Source organism: Etheostoma spectabile, unplaced genomic scaffold, assembly GCF_008692095.1.
Source record: "Etheostoma spectabile isolate EspeVRDwgs_2016 unplaced genomic scaffold, UIUC_Espe_1.0 scaffold00001694, whole genome shotgun sequence".
Classification (NCBI taxonomy): domain Eukaryota; kingdom Metazoa; phylum Chordata; class Actinopteri; order Perciformes; family Percidae; genus Etheostoma; species Etheostoma spectabile.
This window is the reverse complement of record NW_022602792.1, coordinates 7,106-29,507: the sequence shown is the minus strand read 5'-3', so window position 1 is coordinate 29,507 and position 22,402 is coordinate 7,106. Positions and strand designations below refer to the sequence as shown.

The window sequence follows — 22,402 nt, the reverse complement described above, 5'->3', positions numbered from 1 at the left end:
AGAGCCATGACCTGCTCGTTTGTTCCTAATATTCTTTCCCATTTTTTTCTGTTTTGGGCAGTTGAAGCAGGATATTAAAAATAGCCTACATGCTCTATTACAATTTGAGCATGGGTTAATTTAACGATAAACTGGATTTTAAATTACAGATTAAGATTGTAACAGCTCCTGCCTTAAAAGGCTCATCTGGGAGTGGAACCCAGGAGCTCTCGCACGCGAAGCAAGAATAATACCCCTAGACCAACGAGCCATGCATAAACCTCCTATTAGCAATTTTCCATCAAGTAAATGTGATCAGTCAGTGACTCGAAAGGCAATTGTTAAGTAGTTTGTTTGGCATGTAGTGTTTTTATGGCTCCACTGCCGGATTGAGCTGTCTGATTATATTGGACAAAAGACTACTTTTGAAGCAAAACATTTGACCAAAATTGGACCTTGAATTTTGGTAAAAAGAAAAGCAGCTTAAAAAGGAAATGAAGCTTGAATTTGTCACTGACTTGAAAGGCTATGGTCAGGTAGCAGAGATGGGAAGTAACGAAGTACAAATACTTCGTTACTATACTCAAGTAGATTTTTCAGATATTTTTACTTTACTTTACTACTTATTTTTGTGGCGACTTTTTACTTTTACTCCTTACATTTTAACACAAATATCGGTACTTTCTACTCCTTACATTTTACAAAATTGGCTCGTTACTTTCGTTTTGTACAAGAAGATGTTATGTCGGAAAATAGCGCGGACACGCGCCACACACCGCGAGCGGGTGCGCGCGCGCCACACGGAGAAAAAAATGAGAGAAAAGAAAAAGAGAGCTGTCCGGAGGACAATCAGCTGATATTGTGTGTGTGCGTCTTTGAGAACTGTAAGTCGTATAACTCATGTTGTCAGTTCACTTAAGCCTGTTACTGGTCTATAGTTCTTCACATTTAAAGTAAGTTAGCTAGTGGTTTTGGTGTGTTCTTCACCTGTTAGCTAGTTTGCACGTTGATATTAATCAACACTTTCACCAGCTTTATTCGCATGAGTTTTTTTTTTAGTTTTTTTTACCAAACTTCAGATACTGTAATTCAATTGACAAGTGGATGGAAACTTAGCTAGAGAGAAGTTGTCTCCATCTGTGTTTTAACAGACACACCTGGGGCGAAGTTGAAAACCCCAAACAGCTTTAATCCAGTCCTGATCTAGTCCTCAACTTTCACATCATTTCACTGGAGATATCGTTATTGTTTACGTCATCAATACCATATTCAGTCTAAATGGATGGGAATACATCTACTGTACGTTGCATTTGACGCACGACTGAGACAACTCAACAGATTCAGCATTAGTTCACAGCAAATCATTGTGCCTTATGGCGCTAACGTTAGCACATAGTAGTATGGATGGCAACATGATTGAAAATGAAGAAAATAGAGATCTGGCAGACAAGCAGCAAGACATTCCCATCATCATCATATGTTATGTTTTAGTCCTGTTGGCACACATCCATTTAAAATGTAGCCTTTGCCATATAAACACCGTGTTCCTCATGTCCAGTGAAATTCCTTAGCGTGCTCTCTAGTAACATTGGTGTGGTCCTGGTAGCTTTGCATAAAAAATTATTGTCATTCGCAAGGCTACTTTTACTTTTATACTTTAAGTAAATTTCCAAGCCTGTACTTTGATACTTTTACTTGAGTAAAGAAGTTTAATCAGTACTTCCACTTTTACCAGAGTATTTTTTAACACAAGTATCTGTACTTCTACTCAAGTACGAAAAGTGAGTACTTTTCCCATCTCTGTCAGGTAGATTGGCATGGGGTCTTTTCACGGCTCCAATGACCGACTTCTATGCAAAGTGGTCTCATCCGGAACCTATCGGACCCAACGCGAGAATCATACCCATAAACCAAAAAGCCATGAAACACAGAGTTCTAGCAATTTTCCATCTGTGTGTTAATTTTTGACTATGATATATACCATAGCAGTGCAAGCATTTTGCCCAGGTTTGATTTCCAGTCACCGCCACGTTTTGAAACCACATACAACATTAACATTACATATTTCACCCAGGTTTCAAGAAAGTAAAAAAAAATCAGACAAACTTCAGGGGATGCAGCCCAGTGGTCAAATGCATGCTTTGAATTTATAAGGACCTGGGTTCAGTCCTTGGCATCTCCATCCGGTGTTATGGTCCAGTCTGTAAAAGAGCTTTAGACGATCTTACTCTGACTGATGAAAGGAAATAATGCAACAAGTGTAACAAAGGCAATAAAGTGGAAGATTAACTTAATAAGTGTCTGATGACTCTGTGCACTTTAACCATGTCCTGCTTTACTCAGCAACTGAGACGGATTTGAACAAATTTGTATAGCACAGTGTTGTGCATCCTTGCATGTATGGTACTTAATGCAAAAATCAGTCTCAGTGCCCAGATGTGTTGCAAGATTTGCAGTCAACATTGTATTGCCCAGTGATGATGGTATAGTGGGCAGCATAGCTACCTCCCCCGCAATTGACCTGGGTTTGTTTCCCAACCATTGCAGTTTATTTGTCAAGAAGTAACTAGAAAGGTTACTTGCCCAACCCGATTTGATAAAATATTAGATCTCTGTTAAGGTACAAATAAGGGAACATATCAATCAATCAAGCTGCCTTCACGAGGATCCATAGAGACAGGCAGTGCACTACAATTTGCACTTTGCCCGTGTCTGGTAACTACTACTAACCAATTGAAAAGTTTATGAACATTTGTCCAAACAGGTATAGCTGTTCTCTTCAGGTTGTTGTGGCAGAGTGGTTAAGGCGATGGACTAGAAATCTATTGGGGTCTCCCCGCGCAGGTTAGGGTTAAAATTGCCGACAACGAGAGACATTCTTTCAGAGTGTCAGTCCTTCAAACCATAAGTCTGATTCCACTGGGGATTGAACCCAGGACCTTCTGCATGTAAAGCAGATAGTGATAGCTACTACACTATGGAACCTCTGACGTCCTGTCATCATTAACATAATGGTAACAATACATTAAAAATAATGGCTGGAGGTGAGGTTCTGAAAAGACATGGGCTTATATTTCATTATTTGCATTCAATTCTTTCTAAAGACTTTTCAAATGACAATTGCCAGGTGGTACCAAATACATAGTTCTTACTTTAAAGCATAAGTCTGGTTCCACTGGGGATTGAACCCAGGACCTTCTGCGTGTAAAGCAGACGTGATAACTACTACACTATGGAACCTGTGTAATACTGTCATCTTTAACATAATCAGAACCAAACTGTAAATAAAATGGATGGAGGTCAGGTTCTAAGAAGTGAAACCAATGCAAAAGCACTGAAGAAATCTTTCAGATAGACGATATGTCTTTGAAGCAGGTTTTTTTTGATTGTCGAGTGTCAATCACTCCCTTTTTTAAGACTTTTCAAGGGACACCAGCAAGACGGTAACAGGACATAGTTCTTACTTTAAACCTTAAATTTGGCTCCACTGGGGATTGAACCCAGGACCTTCTGCGTGTAAAGCAGACGTGATAACTACTACACTATAGAACCTCTTCGACATTCTTTTTCTTTACATGATCTGAATATAAATGTGATCTGAACCATAGACTGTAGAGTTAGCTGTACTGTAGCTCCGGTTCTGAAAAGTGAAAACAATGCAATGGTGAACGAAGTGAAGTGAGGTTTCTTTTCAGCACTGTAGCCTGGCTGACGGATGGTCACAGCTCTACTGAGCCGAGTATTCCCAGAGCTCTTAGTAGCAACGACTTTATGAGATTTTTCAAATAATTCTCCTGCTGTGCCTTGTAATGCCCACAGTGTCCTGCTATGCCATGAACTACTACAAAGAACTGCTACAAACTACTACTTTTTCTACTTTTTGTTATTTCCACTCTTCATTAACCCCAACCGGCCCGTCAGACACCGCCTACCAAGAGCCTGGGTCTGTCCCAGGTTTCTGCCTAAAAGGAAGTTTTTCCTCGCCACTGTTGCACTGTTGCTTGCTCTGGAGGAAACTACTAGAACTGTTGGGTCCTTGTAAATTCTGGAGTGTGGTCTAGACCTACACTATCTGTAAAGGGTCTCGAGATAACTCTTGTTATGAATTGATACTATAAATAAAATTGAATTGAAAATGCATGTGCAAAACACAATCTATAATCAATACAATATAGTCTATTGTATAAGGGCATACCTGACACATCTAAAATAATGAAGTTTTTGTAATGTCAGCTGATGATAGAGTTTTTTTTTGTCATTGTGTTATGATTGACTGTTTGGAATAATTATTTGATTTTGAAACATGTTTACAGTGTTTTGTTAGACATAGTGTGTTGTGTTAGTGTATTATTGTATTTTGAAAATTAGTTTTAGAGTTTAGTTTACAATGTGTGATTTTGAGCATGAAATTAACTGTTTTGCCAGTTGTGTGTTTTGTGTGTGTTGGTGTGTTAAGAGTTTAGGAAACATCTGTCATAGGAATTGTAAAAAACTGTAATAGTATAGCTTACACATGCGGATGGAGTGCTAACTGTGTTAATAATTTTGGAAATTTGTTAAAAGTATTGAAAAATCTGTCATAGCAATTGTAAAAAACTGTAACTCCCTTTCATACAGTAGATGAGATTTGGATACTTTCTCAGACTGTGAAGGTAACCACATGGTGGCGGCCCAGCCATTGTTTTGCTGCACCATAATCATATTCCACATAGGGTGTGTGGGGGTATAGCTCAGTGGTAGAGCATTTGACTGCAGACCAAGAGGTCCCCAGTTCAATTCTGGATACCCCCTGCAAGGATGTGTGCAGGCTATCATTTTTATGATTGTTGTTGTTGATACTTGAAAAAAGCATGCATGTAACTAATGTTATTTCTTTCCAGAAGCCCTTGTGCTTTCTCCCCTCTCAGACTTCCTTAGATTGTGGAGGCACCTGAGTAGTGGATGCAACTGCTGCCGTGGTCCTGCTGGACGCCCTGCACTACTACTGCTACTATTATTAGTAATAGTTCTATTACCTTTACTGCTGCCATAATTACCACTGGTCCTCTTTTCATTCCATTTTCTCTCTCTCTCTCTCTCTCTCTCTCTCTCTCTCTCTCTCTCTCTCTCTCTCTACTAAGTAACATTTGCAAAAGGGAGTGGTGGGATTTGAAGAAGATTTGAGACCACTCAACCACACTACCTGCGCACACCATCACACCAAATCGTGACACACACACGGACCGTAACTAATGGTATGATTGTTAATGTCATTGGAAACAAACTTTTGCAAGGAAAAAGTCAATACTTTATTGAAAAAGGCCAGTACTTAATGTCTCCACCTGCTGAAGAGTAAACTTAACAGCATCTCAAATTTACTTCATCCATAAAAATAGAAACTGTGCTCATACCTGCCGTAACACCCATAAACACTGGAGCATAATACAATAAATATACTACACTACAGTCCAAGTACATAAATACAGTAAAATAGAAAGTGTAAAACATGTACATTTAAAGTGCTTGTTGTGCTGACTGAAAATTGAATTATCACTGAATAAAAGAAGAAACCTGGTTAAAACTTGTAATGGTAATGTTGTATATGGCTTCAAAACCTTTAAATGCAACTGCAGTGGCTGGAACTCAAACCCAGGATAAATGCTTGCACTGCTACAATATAAATCATAGACGAAAGGAAACACACCTGTTGTCTTTCTGCTGGACAATACAACTCTCACTGCAAATATCTGAAATAACTATAGACCCACAATTTCCATTCACATGCTTGTGCTATTGTTCAACCACCTGTCACTGTATTTTCAGCATCAGTTGTGTTTCTTTGTCTTTAAGCAGCTGCCCCGTGTGAGGGCTGAACTCACAACCTTCAGATTATGAGACTGACGCAGTGCCTACTGTGCCAACGAGGCTATGAAGGTAGTTGCAATGGTTGGAAAAATTTCAGAAATAGTAACAATTTGCTCTTTAATCTTAATAAAAACAATGTTTTGGAGACCTATGTACTCACACAAAGGCTAAGACTGACCCTAGATGCCTAGGTAGCCATTGAATTCAAAACTTCTGAAGTTATTGTTGATCTCAGAAACAATGATGAACAATGATTTCCTCGGATCAGGGATGCGCCAAAAATTTTGGTAGCAGCTGTCCATGGTCCCGCTACATGTCCTGCGATGCCATGTTACATCCTGCTACGCTCTGCGGTGCCCAGCTACGTCCTGCTGTGCCTTGTAACGCCCACAGTGCCCTGCTATGCTACAAAGAACTACTACAAACAAACTCTTCATTCTAATCCCAACCGGTCGTCAGACACCACCTCCCAAGAGCCTGGGTCTGACCGAGGTTTCTGCCTAAAAGGAAGTTTTTCCTCGCCACTGTCGCACCGTTGCTTGCTCTGGAGGAAAAAACTGGAACTGTTGGGTCCTTGTGGAATCTGGAGTGTGGTCTAGACCTGCTCTATCTGTAAAGTGTCTTGAGATAACTCTTGTTGTGATTCGAAACTTCTGAAGTTATTGTTGATCTCAGAAACAATGATGAACGACACCATCCTATCACAACGCCCATGTTTGTGCCTTTGTTATGCAAATACTCTGGAAGTCTACTTATTAAGAGTATGCACTTACTACTTAATGTCTCCACCTGCTGAAGAGTAAACTTAACAGCATCTCAAATTTACTTCATCCATAAAAATAGAAACTGTGCTCATACCTGCCGTAACACCCATAAACACTGGAGCATAATACAATAAATATACTACACTACAGTACAAGTACATAAATACAGTAAAATAGAAAGTGTAAAACATGTACATTTAAAGTGCTTGTTGTGCTGACTGAAAATTGAATTATCACTGAATAAAAGAAGAAACCTGGGTAAAACATGTAATGGTAATGTTGTATATGGCTTCAAAACCTTTAAATGCAACTGCTGTGGCTGGAACTCAAACCTGGGATAAATGCTTGCACTGCTACAATATAAATCATAGACGAAAGGAAACACACCTGTTGTCTTTCTGCTGGACAATACAACTCTCACTGCAAATATCTGAAATAACTATAGACCCACAATTTCCATTCACATGCTTGTGCTATTGTTCAACCACCTGTCACTGTATTTTCAGCATCAGTTGTGTTTCTTTGTCTTTTAAGCAGCTGCCCCGTGTGAGGGCTGAACTCACAACCTTCAGATTATGAGACTGACGCAGTGCCTACTGCGCCAACGAGGCTATGAAGGTAGTTGCAATGGTTGGAAAAATTTCAGAAATAGTAACAATTTGCTCTTTAATCTTAATAAAAACAATGTTTTTGGAGACCTATGTACTCACACAAAGGCTAAGACTGACCCTAGATGCCTAGGTAGCCATTGAATTCAAAACTTCTGAAGTTATTGTTGATCTCAGAAACAATGATGAACAATGATTTCCTCGGATCAGGGATGCGCCAAAAATTTTGGTAGCAGCTGTCCATGGTCCCGCTACATGTCCTGCGATGCCATGTTACATCCTGCTACGCTCTGCGGTGCCCAGCTACGTCCTGCTGTGCCTTGTAACGCCCACAGTGCCCTGCTATGCTACAAAGAACTACTACAAACAAACTCTTCATTCTAATCCCAACCGGTCGTCAGACACCACCTCCCAAGAGCCTGGGTCTGACCGAGGTTTCTGCCTAAAAGGAAGTTTTTCCTCGCCACTGTCGCACCGTTGCTTGCTCTGGAGGAAAAAACTGGAACTGTTGGGTCCTTGTGGAATCTGGAGTGTGGTCTAGACCTGCTCTATCTGTAAAGTGTCTTGAGATAACTCTTGTTGTGATTCGAAACTTCTGAAGTTATTGTTGATCTCAGAAACAATGATGAACGACACCATCCTATCACAACGCCCATGTTTGTGCCTTTGTTATGCAAATACTCTGGAAGTCTACTTATTAAGAGTATGCACTTACTACTTAATGTCTCCACCTGCTGAAGAGTAAACTTAACAGCATCTCAAATTTACTTCATCCATAAAAATAGAAACTGTGCTCATACCTGCCGTAACACCCATAAACACTGGAGCATAATACAATAAATATACTACACTACAGTACAAGTACATAAATACAGTAAAATAGAAAGTGTAAAACATGTACATTTAAAGTGCTTGTTGTGCTGACTGAAAATTGAATTATCACTGAATAAAAGAGGAAACCTGGTTAAAACTTGTAATGGTAATGTTGTATATGGCTTCAAAACCTTTAAATGCAACTGCTGTGGCTGGAACTCAAACCCAGGATAAATGCTTGCACTGCTACGATATAAATCATAGACGAAAAGAAACACACCTGTTGTCTTTCTGCTGGACAATACAATGCTCACTGCAAATCTCTGAAATAACCATAGACCCACAATTTCTATTCACATGTTTGTGCTATTGTTCAACCACCTGTCACTGTATTTTCAGCATCAGTTGTGTTTTTTTGTCTTTAAAGCAGCTGCCCTGTGTGATGGTTGAATTCAAAACTTCTGAAGTTATTGTTGATCTCAGAAACAATGATGAACGACACCATCCTATCACAACGCCCATGCTTGTGCCTTTGTTATGCAAATACTCTGGAAGTCTACTTATTAAGAGTATGCATTCCCATTTTTCCCAATTGATTGTAAAAAGCCTTCCTGAGATTGTTGATCTCAGAAATAACAGTAGAATCACAACTTCCATGTATGTGCTATGTGCCAGTGTTCAATCACCTGTCAATGTATTTTCAGCATCAGTTGTGTTTTTTTTATTTTAAAACACCTTCCCCGTGTGAGGGCTGAACTCACGACCTTCAGATTATGAGACTGACGCGCTGTCTACTGAACCAACGAGGCTATGAAAACAGTTGCAATGGTTGGGAAAGTTTCGGAAATACTAACAATTTGGTTGTCAATCTTAATGAAAACAATGTATGTGGAGACCTATGTATTCACACAAAGGCTAAGATCAACCCTAGATGCTTTGTCATGACCCAGAACATATTTGTCCACTTTCTCATCTTCTTTTCTCACCAATCAAACTCAAAGCTCCCTTCCATTTTTTGCCAATCCTGAGAGACTTCATATCCATTTCTTGTCAATCAAAAAGGCGCCTCCTCTTGGCAACGCCCATCTCCATTTTCCTACCAATCCAAACGCATTTTCTGCTTAAGAGAGACTTTGCATTTATAATTTGGAACTAACGAAGGCAAGGAGGTCTTCTCTGATATTATCTCTGGAAACAATAATAATTCATGTGCTTTGTTTGCTACTGTCGATAGGTTAACAAACCCTCCAGTACCAGTAGCATCTGAACTGTTATCTAACAAGGCCTGCAAGGACTTTGCCTCCTTCTTCATAGACAAAATCCAGAAGATTAGACAAATAGTCAGTGCCTCCATATCCAGTACAGGATATGTGTTGTCACAGTGTTCAAGCAAAACTAGTTCCAATATGAAAGAATTTCATACGATCAACCATAAAAACCTGTGAAGCATGCACGCTACCACTGAGCTACATCCCCTAAAGAGTGTCAGATCCAGGGGGCCCCGTGTTATCACATTCACATTCACAGAATGAGAAGTGCGTATATGGTAGCTCCCTTCGATAGCTCAGTTGGTAAAGCGGAGGACTGTAGAGGTATAGAACTGAAATCCTTAGGTAGGTGGTTCAAATCTGGCTCGAAGGAGAACATTTTTTCCAGAGGCTACCTTCAAGGATCAATAAAGTGTTTTTGATTCTGATGTACAGATGGATGGTTGACCTAAAAGCACAATACTTCTTCCCGAGACATAACAAGAAACAAAAAAAAAATAGGTGTGGGAGACAGAGTTAAGCCCTGACAGAATAGAGAACTACAGACAAACCATGTGAAATAGTGCCAAGTGTGACTGGAAGAACTGGAAAAAAACTAGAACTATAAAGTACAAACCTTTCTTTAAGAAATCTTTATTGTGCTCACAAGGGCCCTTATTTATGAAATGTGCATACGACCTAAAACAGGCGTAGGACGGGGGTACGCCGGTTCCTACGCAGAGTACGGCATTTATCAATTTGAACGTGAGCGTGGGCTGCGAAAAAAATCTCACGTCTGGTCCCACGTTCATGAGCCGTCTCTCTGCCTGCATATTTGAGTGGGATGCAGGAGACCTCTCTCTGTTACGAGCAACTGGGAGGGGCAAACGGAAGGGACCTCATGGTGGTGCCACTGCTGGACCAGGTGCGCATGGAGGACATCAAGAAGGGCACTATCAAGAAGGGGGGTGTTGTCCTGACCAAGTATGGCTGTGCCAGAGGGTCCACGTCTCTGGAATTCTTTCATTGCCACCTGACCAGGTTCATTCTGTCTAAGTAGTATGTGTTTCATGATTGTACTTTTGTTTTTGAATGGTAAATGAACCACTGTGCTGGAATTTGTAATCAAAAACATGACCTTTCCCATTTTGACAAACTGTTTTGAACACTTGAGGTATTTCAAAGAAGTCTTTGGTCTTGGACAGTTACCTAGCAATCTAAAACTGTATATCCTATTGTCTCTGGAACAATAGTGGAGGATTAATGGCTCTTTACAGTGAATATGCAAAAGAAGATGTTCATAAATTCAGTCCAGGTAAATGCTCAGCCCATATTCACACAGACCTAAACCTCCTCACTTAATGCTGGTTACAATATTCTAAAATCAACAATGCCAGAGAAAAATGACAAAGAGTGACAACATTTTCCAATAAAGTATTGGCTTTTTCCTTGCGAAAGTTTTATTCCAATGACATTGACAAATATACCGTTAGTTACGGTCCCTGTGTTTATCACGATGTGGAGAGCTCATACTTGCAGGTAGTGTGGCCGAGTGGTCTAAGGCGCTGGATTTAGGCTCCAGTCTCTCTGGAGGCGTGGGTTCAAATCCCACCACTGCCATTTGATGATGTTACATAGGTGGAAGACAAACCATATGTTGACTTGAATTTGTATTAGTTACATTATACTCTTATGACAAAGCTTGGTGAAGTGACTAAAGTCATTAGTGGCAACGACTCCTTGCTGAATCTGTTGTTTTTATCTTTACTGGCAATTCCGTTTTTAAATGAACACCCAATCTTAAGTGTTCAATGTGAAATACTCATTCATCAACAAAATTGTCGGTAACTATGACGGGGCGCATACGCTACCAATACCATCCAAAGACTGAGACTGCAGGTATATGTTATATGCCCGTATATGTTTAACGTGTTCATATGTTCTGTTAATTTTCACAATATTTAAAATCTTCAGTTAACCTAGTCATTCTCCATTTCCCCTCAGTAATCCCTCAGCTTTCTTGTGCGCACATTTTAACATCTAAAACTACTATTAGTTTAACGCTAGAACCCCAACACTTTTAAAGAGTGTCATTTCCTTTAAATCAGACCCCTGACAACTGATGTATCCTTTTGTCGTCTTTGATGGGTCATAAATACTTCATCTGCAATTATATCATAATTCATCTAGCAATTATTTTCCTTTTTCAAACAGTAACTAAACCCCTGACCAACATTTTTTAACTGAAAATGTATATGAGTGTCAAGTAATGTTATTGTTGGATTCAGGTCCAAATATTGACATTTTAGTGCAATGCAAAGGTGCATAACAGATTGCTTTCTACTTACCTGGAGCGATGCAGAGCAGGGGTGGCCAACTAATCAAGGAACAGCAAGAGACTTGGTATTTAAGAATACAAACTGACTACTATGTCGGAGATTACTGCGGACACATGCTTCACACTACGAGCGTGCGCGCACGGTACACAGAGAAAATAGTGAGAGAAAAGAAAAAGAAACTAGCTGTCCGGAGGATAATCAGCTGAGATCATGTGCATCTTTGAGCACTGTAAGTCATATATTTATGTTAACAGTTCATTTAAGCCTGTTGTTGTATTGGTCTATAATTCTGGTACATTTAAAAGTTAGCTTGTTTATGTTCTTCTCCTGTTAGCTAGGTTACACCTGTTAGCTAGGTTACACCTGTTACCTAGGTTAAACTTGTTACCTATTTACCCAATTTGATAAAATGATAGATCTCTTTTTTGGTACAAATAAGGGAGCATATCAATCAATCAAGCTACCTCCACGTGGATCCACAGGCACTACGATTTGCAATTTGCTCAATTTTGCTTTCTTACTACTACTAACCAATTGAAAAGTTTACGAACATTTGTGCAAACAGGCATAGCTTTGCTTTACAGGTTGTCGTGGCCGAGTGGTTAAGGTGATGGACTAGAAATCTGTTGAAGTCTCCCCGTGCAGGTTTGAATCCTGCTGACAAGACAACTTGCTTTCTTCAAGAGTGGTATTATCGCAAAGACGGAAACCATCCAGAGATGCCAAAAGTACTGAAGTAGAGTTATTTATGTTAAAAAATACTCTGGTAGAAGTACTGATTTAACTTCTTCACTCAAGTAAAAGTAAAGTGTACATGGAAAAAAAGACTATTCTTTATATGCCATAGTTAATAAAATGTCTTTGGTTTTAGATAGTGATCATATACATCATGGAGTTTGGTGGGTTTGGTGATGTTGGGGCTGTTTCATATTAAACTAAAAGGATCTTACTCTTTAACTAAAACCTTTATTTCTGTAGGGATCAATCCCATAATGTTCTCACACTGTTAGAATAATAATCTGAGTCTTTCAGCACTTTTAGTGGATGGAAACGTTCTCTTATTAAGGAGTTAAACAGAAACGGTAGGAAGGATGAATCCGCCAAATCAAGTCACAAGTAATCAGCACGAGGCCTTGTTTAATTTCTTTTATTTTGTATTTAATTGTTCCACATTGCAAAACATTTAAAACAATTCAATCAGATTTTCTTTTACAAGTCAGATGAATAAATCAGCTGTTTGCTTTCTATTTTCAGATTTTGTATGACATCAGGATCTTTACTTTCATCCTGAACAGACCTCAACAGATTTAAAACCACATTCAGTCACAGAAAATAAGAAATGTCAAACAAAGATTATTAAATGAAATTCCACAAAGTAGAAAAACATGATGATAAACTATAAAACGACAATAACTTGAGAGCGCACAATTAAAAATGGCCAACTTCTAGTATGCTGTAATGATGAGAGGACCAATTTAAACAAATATTGAATTTGCGCTTATTCACTATATAAACTCACAATGCTCAAAGATTATAGTTTTTGCCAACTTTTGAGAGTTTAGAAATATATAAGGGTGACAAAAATGTATTCCTAAAATGAAAATTACAATAACTTCCTGTCAACGAAAAAAAAGTTGTATTTTTCTAGAGATGAGAAGAAGGTTTTTACAAAAAAAAAGTTCCAAACATGTCTACGTATTCCAACCAAAACATCTTTAAACGTCTTAATGTTTCTTCTTTGGGCCTTCTCCTTCCCTCAGTGGGTACATTGTGGTTAAGGTTGTGTACCGAAAACTTAACACCGGGTATCTATTGGACCAAATAGTAACGGGGACTTCGGTGGTACTGAAACACCAGCGCTGCCTTTTTCCATCTACTAGTTGTTTTTGTCATAAAGCAGCAATTTACTGCAAAAATATTACATTTTTTTATTTAATTTGGACCATATAGCAATAAACAAGCCGTTCATAAATGTTGCTGACTGTCTTTTTGTGCTCTTTTTTTTTTAAATATACATTTAAAAATGTACTTTTAAAAGGATGGGTTCAGGCAACGATATTGGTGCCTAAATCGCAAAGGGTTCTGAGGACAGGCAGAACATAGTCCAGCTGATCCACAATAACATACATTTTGATCAGAAGATAAAGTTACTGCTGGTCAGCCTTCAATGTGGAGAGAAGATCAGAATATAACAACACAGCTATCAGGGCATGAGGAGGAGGAAACAGCTTGGCTCTGAAACATGTTCACAACGAGGCAGTGTGAACGCGCTGGTGAGTTTTAAGGTGATCACTCCGAGAAAACGTTTTCCCACATTGTTCACACCAGTACGGCTTCTCTCCAGTGTGAATGCGCTGGTGAGTTTTAAGGTGACAACTCTGAGAAAAGGTTTTCCCACATTGCTCACACCGGTACGGCTTCTCTCCGGTGTGAATGCGCTGGTGAGTTTTAAGGCTACCACTATGAGAAAAAGTTTCCCCACATTGTTCACAGCTGTACGGCTTCTCTCCAGTGTGAATGCGCTGGTGTTTTTTAAGGTTACCACAATCAGAAAACGTTTTCCCACATTGTTCACAGCTGTACGGCTTCTCCCCAGTGTGAATGCGCTGGTGTTTTTTAAGGTAACTACTACGAGAAAAGGTTTCCCCACATTGTTCACAGCTGTACGGCTTCTCTCCAGTGTGAATGCGCTGGTGAGCTTTAAGGTGACCACTCTGAGAAAATGTTTCTTTACATTGTTCACACCAGTATGGTTTCTCTCCAGTGTGAATTTGTTGATGTCTTTTTAGAGTAATCTGTACTGTGAAAGCTGCCCCACATTCATCACAGCTGTACGGCTTCTCTCCGGTGTGAATGCGTTGATGTATTATAAGGTAACTACTACGAGAAAAGGTTTCCCCACATTGATCACAGCTGTACGGCTTCTCTCCAGTGTGAACTCTCTGATGAATCTTTAAATATCCAGATGTTGAGAAGGATTTGTCACAGTGCTGACAGCGGTGACGTCTGACTCCTCTTCCTCTCCGTTTCTATCAACAGAGAAAAACCAAGAGAGTGAGTTAGTGAGGTGCCATGCTGTAGAGCTCTATCTTAAACTAGAAACAACATTTAGAGCATGTCTATGGAACATTGTTTGACTGACGCATTACCTTTCTTAATTATCTGCCAACATCACTATTATGGAGTTGCATTATGGTAAATGTAACATCCAGTGTTGGTTAGTTTGTGATAAATAAACTACTTTTGATCAATTTATGTGTGGTCTCCATTTTGTTGCCAGCCTTTAGCCAGATGTTTAGTAACAAATGGGGGATCATTCAGGATTTTTAATGTCGGGAAAGTTGTAAAAGATTTTAAGCTTTCAGTGGTATCTGTAGGGGTTACCGTGTTGTCTTCATGTTGCTGGAAAAGCTCTTCTCCAGTAAAGTAAATTGGAACCATTGTTCCTGATAGGCATTAGCAATGAGGGGCACCAGTTGACCTTTGACCTACTGTTTTGGGTTGTCATTTTTGCTTAATCAAACTTGTATGGCAGCAGTATTGTGTAAGTAAGTAATATGGTAGTGTAATGTGGTATTGTCCACACAAGCTCCATTTCCTCAAGCATTTCTGAAGCTCAGCAGAGCTTTCTGCTGTGCTCTGGAATAAAACTGCTGAGCATCACTGACGCCTCTGAAAAACACAGGCGCATATGTCGTGGTCATAGATGTTTAAAAAATAGCTTTGATGTACAGTTGTGTTTAAAATAATAGCATCACTAAACTCATAAATCATATTTTTGGTAAAAGTGATATTTCTACATGGCAAATAATTTACTAGTAAGTGTTGTAGAGTCCTAGAAAACCAACAGTCATGACGTGCATGCTGCTCATTCTGTGGAATTGAATTTGTAATTGAAAGGAGCATGTTGAAAATAATAGCAGTGTTGTGTTCAATTAGTGAGCTGTGAAGAAACAGGTGTCAGTTATGGCCTATATTAATATATATATACTGTATATATAAATATTTAAGGATGGAAGGAAGGAAGAACATGTTGTGCCTGCTGGTCATAGTGCATTTCACACTGAAATACTCAGCAAAATGGCTCGTTCCAGACATTGCTCTAAGGAACAGAGGACTTTGATTAAAAAGTTGATATGAGAGGGGAAAACAAATAAAGAAGTGCAGAAGATTATAAGCTCAGATCATAAGCCGCTCTGCCAAAATCATTTCAAATTCCTTGAAATGGCATCCAACGCCTGACCGATGTGGGAAACAACCAAAGGACACATTGACTGGCCAACGGAGAAATGGAGCAACATTCTGGGGACTGATGAGAGGGAAACTGTTCTTTTTGGGTCTAGGAGCCACAGACAGTTTGTCCTCCGACCCCCCTGCACTGAAATCAAGCCCCAGTCCACTGTGAAGACTAATACATGGTGGTTATGGGATGTTTCTCATACTGTGGTGTTGAGCTTGTTTATCACACACCAGGGATCATGGATCAGTTCCAATACATCAGAATACTTGAAGAGGTCACGTTGCCTTTTGCTGAAGAAGAAATGCTTTTGAAACGGGTCTTTCAACAAGACAAGGACCCAAACACACCAGGAAGGAGCAAAGTCTTGGTTCCAGATGAACCAGATGGATGTTATGGAGCGGCCGGCCCAACCTCCGGACCTCAATCCCGGAGAACACTTGTAGGGTGACATCATAAATGCTGTTTCTGAGGCCAAACCTAGTAATGTGGAGGAATTATGGGATGTAGTTCAATGGTCCTGGGCTGGAATACTTGTTCACAGGTGACTCCATGCAACACAGATATGAAGCAGTTCTCAGAAATATTGGTTATGCAACTAAATATTAGTGCAGGGATACAAACCCTGACACATTTTTCAGTTTATACAGTAAACATTTGAGTTTGTAAAGAAAAATGCAAATACTGCTAATATTCCTTTTTCTTCACTTCCTGTAAAGGTAGAACACAAACTTGATCCATGTTGGTCATGTTTTGATTTGGAAATGAATGGCCAGTGTTCCCAATGCATTGGTATTATGGAATTAAAAGCTATTCTAAGGATTTTGAGCACTATTTACTTCTTTAAAAACACTGCTGTTATTCTGAACCCAACTGTATGTAAAGGCTTTGCATACAAAGGTGTAATGATTGGTGGAAAGGGTGGTGTCCTCATACACCCCCCCAAAAAATACATGCATGTCCATTGATCTGCGTTTGTATATCAACAGACAGAGTGAGTGAGTTAGTGACCGTACGTACACACCGCCACCAACTTGAGCGGCAAAAAAGCTCTAGCCGCCCCGCCAAGGTTGTCAAAAAAGGACGGGAATCTTTCTGACGCTTTGGCCGCTCTGATGTTCTCTGTTCGACCGGGAGAAGCACACACAGCCACGGCCAATACACTGACACTAGAAACCTTTATACATTACATAATGACAGAAGTTGTATTGTTAATTGGTCGCAACGGAGTCTGTTAGCAGTTAGCTCGCTCGTTAGCCGCTGAGCCATAGCGGCATGCAGGCAGAGCGAGCAGCCGCTGGACTAACCTGGGAACCCGTGCAGGACTTCACTGTGAGCGGATGTGACCAGCAGGTAACGTTAACTGGTCCCTATGTACAAACGTTATATTATAAACGAAAGGTAACCCAGCAACGGCGATTATGAGCTTGTCCTCAGAATTAATGTTTTGGTAGGAACGAAAGTTTACATCGTATGTTTCTCCAGGATCAATTACGATTGGCGGCTGGCGTTAGCCGCTACTTGCCGCTGAACCGCGTCATAGCTCATTACCATAAAGTTGAAAATTTCAACTTACTGATTGACGCTCAACACGCTCAAAACGCGACGCCGACAGATTTGCCGCTCCTTGCAGCTGAGAGAAGCCGGCGTCCATTGAAAATGAATGACTTCTGGTAACTTTAGACGCTCAAGTCGGTGGCAGTGTGAACATACGGTTAGGCGCCGTGGTGGAGCGAGCTAAGTTAAACCAGAAGCATCGTTCACAGCATGTCTGTGTCTAAGTTCCACTGCTGCATTACCATGGTTGTGTTGTGCGTGTGTGTGTGTGTGTGTGTGTGTGTGTGTGTGTGTGTGTTAATGAAGTTTGGATTCATATATCTGCGTGGCCTTTTTGTTGGTGGCCTTGAGCCAGGCGGTAACAACCGGGGATGGTCTGGGATTGGTAGTGCTGGAAACTTTTCTTTGTGGGAGTGTTTGTCTCCCAGTTGAACTTGATCTAGTCTCTGTAGGGGTCATCAACCTCTCAGACTCAGGGGATTGGTTGGCACTTTTTGTTTCTTAAGTAGATCAAAAATAAAAATTTGATCACAAAAATAATACTTTACATGAGAACCATAAGCCAGAAAAACAAAGTGTGAATATATTGTTGAATGTGTTAAGTTAACTTGGTAGAAATGTATATTATGATAAACTTAACTGCACATTATATGAAAGGCACCGAGGAGATTATCCACTCCGATTTTTCCCGGCCTTTATTTATCCGTGTTGACCCCCGACCACTATCAGAGGGCCGCAGTTTAATTGACTACCGGCTTTTCTTTGAGGAATTCCGGTATAATATACAAATCCTAAAAGACATTTGTTAAACCCTCTGTGTGCATTCATTAATATTGAGATTAGATTTCTGGGACTCTTCAGTCTGGAGTAACCTCTTTCCTTCACTCACCTCCACCTCCCTGACACCTTTCCTCTTGCCCTCCTTCTTCTTCTTCTCCTCTGTCTCCTTGCGTTTCTGCATGTACTCGGTGATAAGGTCTAGGTCCAGGTTGTCTTGTGGCTCCCATGTGTTCTCCTCACTGGAAAGGTGAGTGCAGACAGAAGAACATCTCCTCACACTTTGTTTTCAGACAATCCATTCTCATTCTAATTATCATTCCTATTATTCCTTTTTTCTATTGCCATCTTGTAAGGTTATTTGTGGGTCTGCAACGTAGTGTCAAAATACCAAACCTTCAACTTTGAGGGCATGATACCATGCTGACACTTATGTGCAATATGTAAGTAAATTATATATCTCAGGACCAAGAACACCAAGTATTAATATTATAGACTCATACTTACTCTGAGAACCCCTTCCATTTCAGCAGAAACTCTACTCTTCCCTTCACCACTCTGCGGTCCAAAACCTTCTCCACCACATACTCCTCTTCCACCTCCTCCTCCTTGCCCTTCTTTCCTGCTCTGGTTGCCAGCTTGCCATCTGCTGAAGGTGCCTTTAGTAGACCCATGGGGGGGGGGGGGGGGGGGGGGGGGGGGCATGCAGAGATAATGATACAAGGGTTAGAAGAACTAATGGGAGGTTTGAGTGAATACTAGTTGACCATGTTTTACAAGATTAAAATCTTCTGTTTGATTGGAGAAAATGCAAGGGCTGATGAGGGGACCAATCCATAGGACTCCAGAGTGTCAAGTATCTCCTGCATTCAAACTGAAAGAACTACTAAAATGTAAGGCCCAAAAGTCATTAACTGGAGCTACAAGCTACATGCACAGTAGTCTGGACCAACCACACTTCATTTAGCAGAACATCTCCAAATGTTCCTGTGTGAAAATGTAAAGTTCAGAAAGACGTTTTGATGGTACAACAAGGCAGGCCTGGTCGCTTCTTTAAGGGAATACAGTGGGGTCGAAAGGTTTTGGGCAAGTTTGAGGTGCAACGTAGGGCTGAACAAGTAATAAAATTTTAATCACGATCACGATTTTGGCTTCCCACGATTAAATTTAGCTCTGGGATTTTCGGCAAAAGCCCATCTACCGCTCCGTAAACCACTGTCTGATCATGAGCCAGTCAGAGTTGTCTGCACGGCGCAGCTTAGTTTCTAGATGGAGACAGTCACAGAAGACAGAGTTACGGGGGGGAAACTCAACAGTTAACAGTCGGTTATATGTCGATCTCAAGGGTTTACCAGTAAACGCACCATTTTGTCCTGTCTGTGTTATTCAGAGAACAGCAGTGACCATTGCTAGTCGGTGCTAGTTATTGTCTGTCAGCTCACAGATCTCTACGGCGTGAGTAATATTTTTTCTCTAGGTCGCATCTGCTGCCTCTTCACAAGCGAAGCAATGTTGTTTATATCGACATGGTTTAATTTTACGTTACATGACCCATTTCTTCTGCAAAGCCGTGCCTCTGTTTGGCTCTCTCGTCTTACTCTCTCTCCTCTTATTCTCCGTGCAGCCACGCTCCCAAGGCTCCCAGCTACAGAGACAGAGCGGCGACAGCGCCAGTGTCACGCTTCAGACATTTGTCCACAACTTTAATTGTTATTAACACAGCTGTATATTGTTAAGCATGAGAGGCAAACCTGTATTTGTACCAGTGTTTCTGATGGTAACTCTGCTATCGCGGCCGCCACGGTGACAAACACAGCAGAAGTTCTTGAATGCAACTAACTTCTAGGGCTGTAATCAACCAAAGAAAATCTTGATCAACTGAAGTCGTGAAAATTTTGACTAAAATCGACTGGCGGGGGGGGGGGGGGGGTGCAGTGCGGACGGGCAGAAAGATGCAAGATTAATTAACTGTACTTGTCCTTGTAGGCTATTTGCAGTATATTAAATTTTTGTAAAATGCTGCAACACTGCCGATGTCTTCGACATGGTAGAGGAGGACTGACTGGAAATTAAACACTCACAATTAAATAAATATTCATCACACCATAAAAACAAGGCTTTCTAGTTCTTTCTTCAATCTGTCCCCAGTGGGTTGGGCTAATCTAACATAGTGAAAACAAGGGGGGTGTTCTGAAGATAGACTGTTACCTGTGCAACAGGGGAGCTCTGAAAACACCCCCATTAGCAATAAGTGCTTTCCACCCATAGACGTAACGGTCTATGCTTCCACCTGATGAATTAACACGGCAAAAAAATCGACCAATCAGAATTTTGGTCGAGCCAGAACGTATCGACCAATAAATCGACTAGTCAACTGGGAGATTACAGCCCTATTATTTAGCAATAATCTCTCTCTCTCTCGCTCTCTCTCTATGTGTGTGTGTGTCTCTCTCACTCTCTTTGTGAAAGCGTCTGTGTGCATTCATTAATATTGAGATTAGATTGCTGGTCTCTTCAGTCTGGAGAACCCTCTTTCCTTCACTCACCTCCTTCTTCTTCCTCTTGCTCCCCTCCTCCTCCTCCTCCTCCTCCTCGTGTCTCTGCATGTACTGGGTGATAAGGTCCAGGTCCAGGTTGTCTTGTGGCTCCCATGTGTTCTCCTCACTGGAAAGGTGAGTGCAGACAGAAGAACATCTCCTCACACTTTGTTTTTTAGGAAATACATTCTCACTCTAGCTGCTAATTTGGATTATTCCTTTTATCTGTTGCCATGTTGTAAGGTTATTTGCGGGTCTGCACCTTAGTGTCAAAATACCAAACCTTCAACTTTGAGAATGTCAAAAATTATGTTGAAAGTATGTGTGCATGTGTGTGCATATGGACCAAAATCACCAATCATTAATATTCTAGACTCATACTTACTCTGAGAACCCCTTCCATTTCAGCAGAAACTCTACTCTTCCCTTCACCACTCTGCGGTCCAGAACCTTCTCCACCACATACTCCTCCTCTTCCTCTTTCACTGCTGCAGGCTGCTCCTCCTCCTCCTCCTTCATTCCTGCTCCGGTCGCCAGCTTGACGTCTGCTGAGGGCGCCTTTGCTAGACCCAAGAGGGAGGTGGGGTTGTTTGGGTTGGGGGGGGGGAAATAATGTTACAAGGGTTAGAAGAACTAATGGGAGGTGTGAGTGAATGCTAGCTGACCATGTTTTACTATATTTAAATGTTATGTTTGAATGGAGACAATGCAGCTGATGAGTTACATTTGTTATCAGTTTACAATCGAGTAACCGGGGTAACAAATGATTTTTCTTGATTGGGGTTCACTACTTCACTGTCATAGGCAAAACCCTGGAAAGCAGAATCACGGAGTCAGTGAGTGAGAGAACGAACCGCCGTCCTCGTCTCCAAACCTCTGTCTGTTTATTACAAATTCTCCGAAACACAAAAGAATAAAACAGTCCTCAACAACATTCCCCTCGTGGAAACATGTTTCACTTCAATTTAAGAACCGTGACACTATTTTCTTTACTCCCCATTTTTCAGTGGGCAAAATCTTCCACACTCAAATTCCCAGATATAGTCTCGTCCTAACCAAAATAAATATGAACCTTACTGTACCGTTTCAATAATAATATATCTCTCTACTTTCTACCCCCAAAACTCCTCCATTATACTAATGTCATCATGGAAATCATAAACCCTCTTTGGCTGGAAATAAATATTCAAACGACTTCAGAGTCAAAACATGAACCATCATACACCTGGGGATAATAGTTCAACTTATAATACATTCCTTTCTAATACTCTGTAGAACTTTTAGGAGGAACTCCCCTTTAAGAGTTAAACAACATTTTAACATTAACAATCCTGTCAGGATACGTTAAAAACCACGAAATAACTCATTACCAGGGAATGGAAGCACCAGCAACCAGAATCACACACACACAACCCTATGCTAACTAGCATGTTAGTTAGCAGTAATTAGCCTGTGCCTATGTTAATGTTAACTAGCATGTTAGTTAGCAGTATTTAGCCTGTGCCTATGTTAATGTTAACTATCATGTTAGTTAGCAGTAATTAGTCTATGTCTATGTTAATGTTAACTAGCATGTTAGTTAGACGTAATTAGCCTGTGTCTATGTTAACTAGCATGTTAGTTAGCAGTAATTAGCCTGTGTCTATGTTAATGTTAACTAGCATGTTAGTGAGCAGTAATTAGCCTGTGTCTATGTTAAT

At 40.5% G+C, this 22,402-nt stretch overlaps 5 non-coding genes across 5 annotated transcripts; 2 read left to right on the top strand and 3 right to left on the bottom strand.

Moving 5' to 3' along the window:
* Positions 1 to 2,890: 2,890 nt before the first annotated feature.
* trnav-uac (transfer RNA valine (anticodon UAC)) lies at positions 2,891 to 2,964 on the bottom strand. Its single transcript has one exon. It is a non-coding gene; the product is annotated as a tRNA-Val (tRNA).
* A 182-nt stretch (positions 2,965 to 3,146) lies between these two features.
* On the bottom strand, positions 3,147 to 3,219 carry trnav-uac (transfer RNA valine (anticodon UAC)). Its single transcript has one exon. It is a non-coding gene; the product is annotated as a tRNA-Val (tRNA).
* Positions 3,220 to 3,458: 239 nt separating this feature from the next.
* Positions 3,459 to 3,531, bottom strand: trnav-uac (transfer RNA valine (anticodon UAC)). The gene has a single exon. It is a non-coding gene; the product is annotated as a tRNA-Val (tRNA).
* Positions 3,532 to 4,698: 1,167 nt separating this feature from the next.
* Positions 4,699 to 4,770, top strand: trnac-gca (transfer RNA cysteine (anticodon GCA)). Its single transcript has one exon. It is a non-coding gene; the product is annotated as a tRNA-Cys (tRNA).
* Positions 4,771 to 10,793: 6,023 nt separating this feature from the next.
* Positions 10,794 to 10,875, top strand: trnal-uag (transfer RNA leucine (anticodon UAG)). The gene has a single exon. It is a non-coding gene; the product is annotated as a tRNA-Leu (tRNA).
* The last annotated feature ends 11,527 nt before the right edge of the window (positions 10,876 to 22,402 follow it).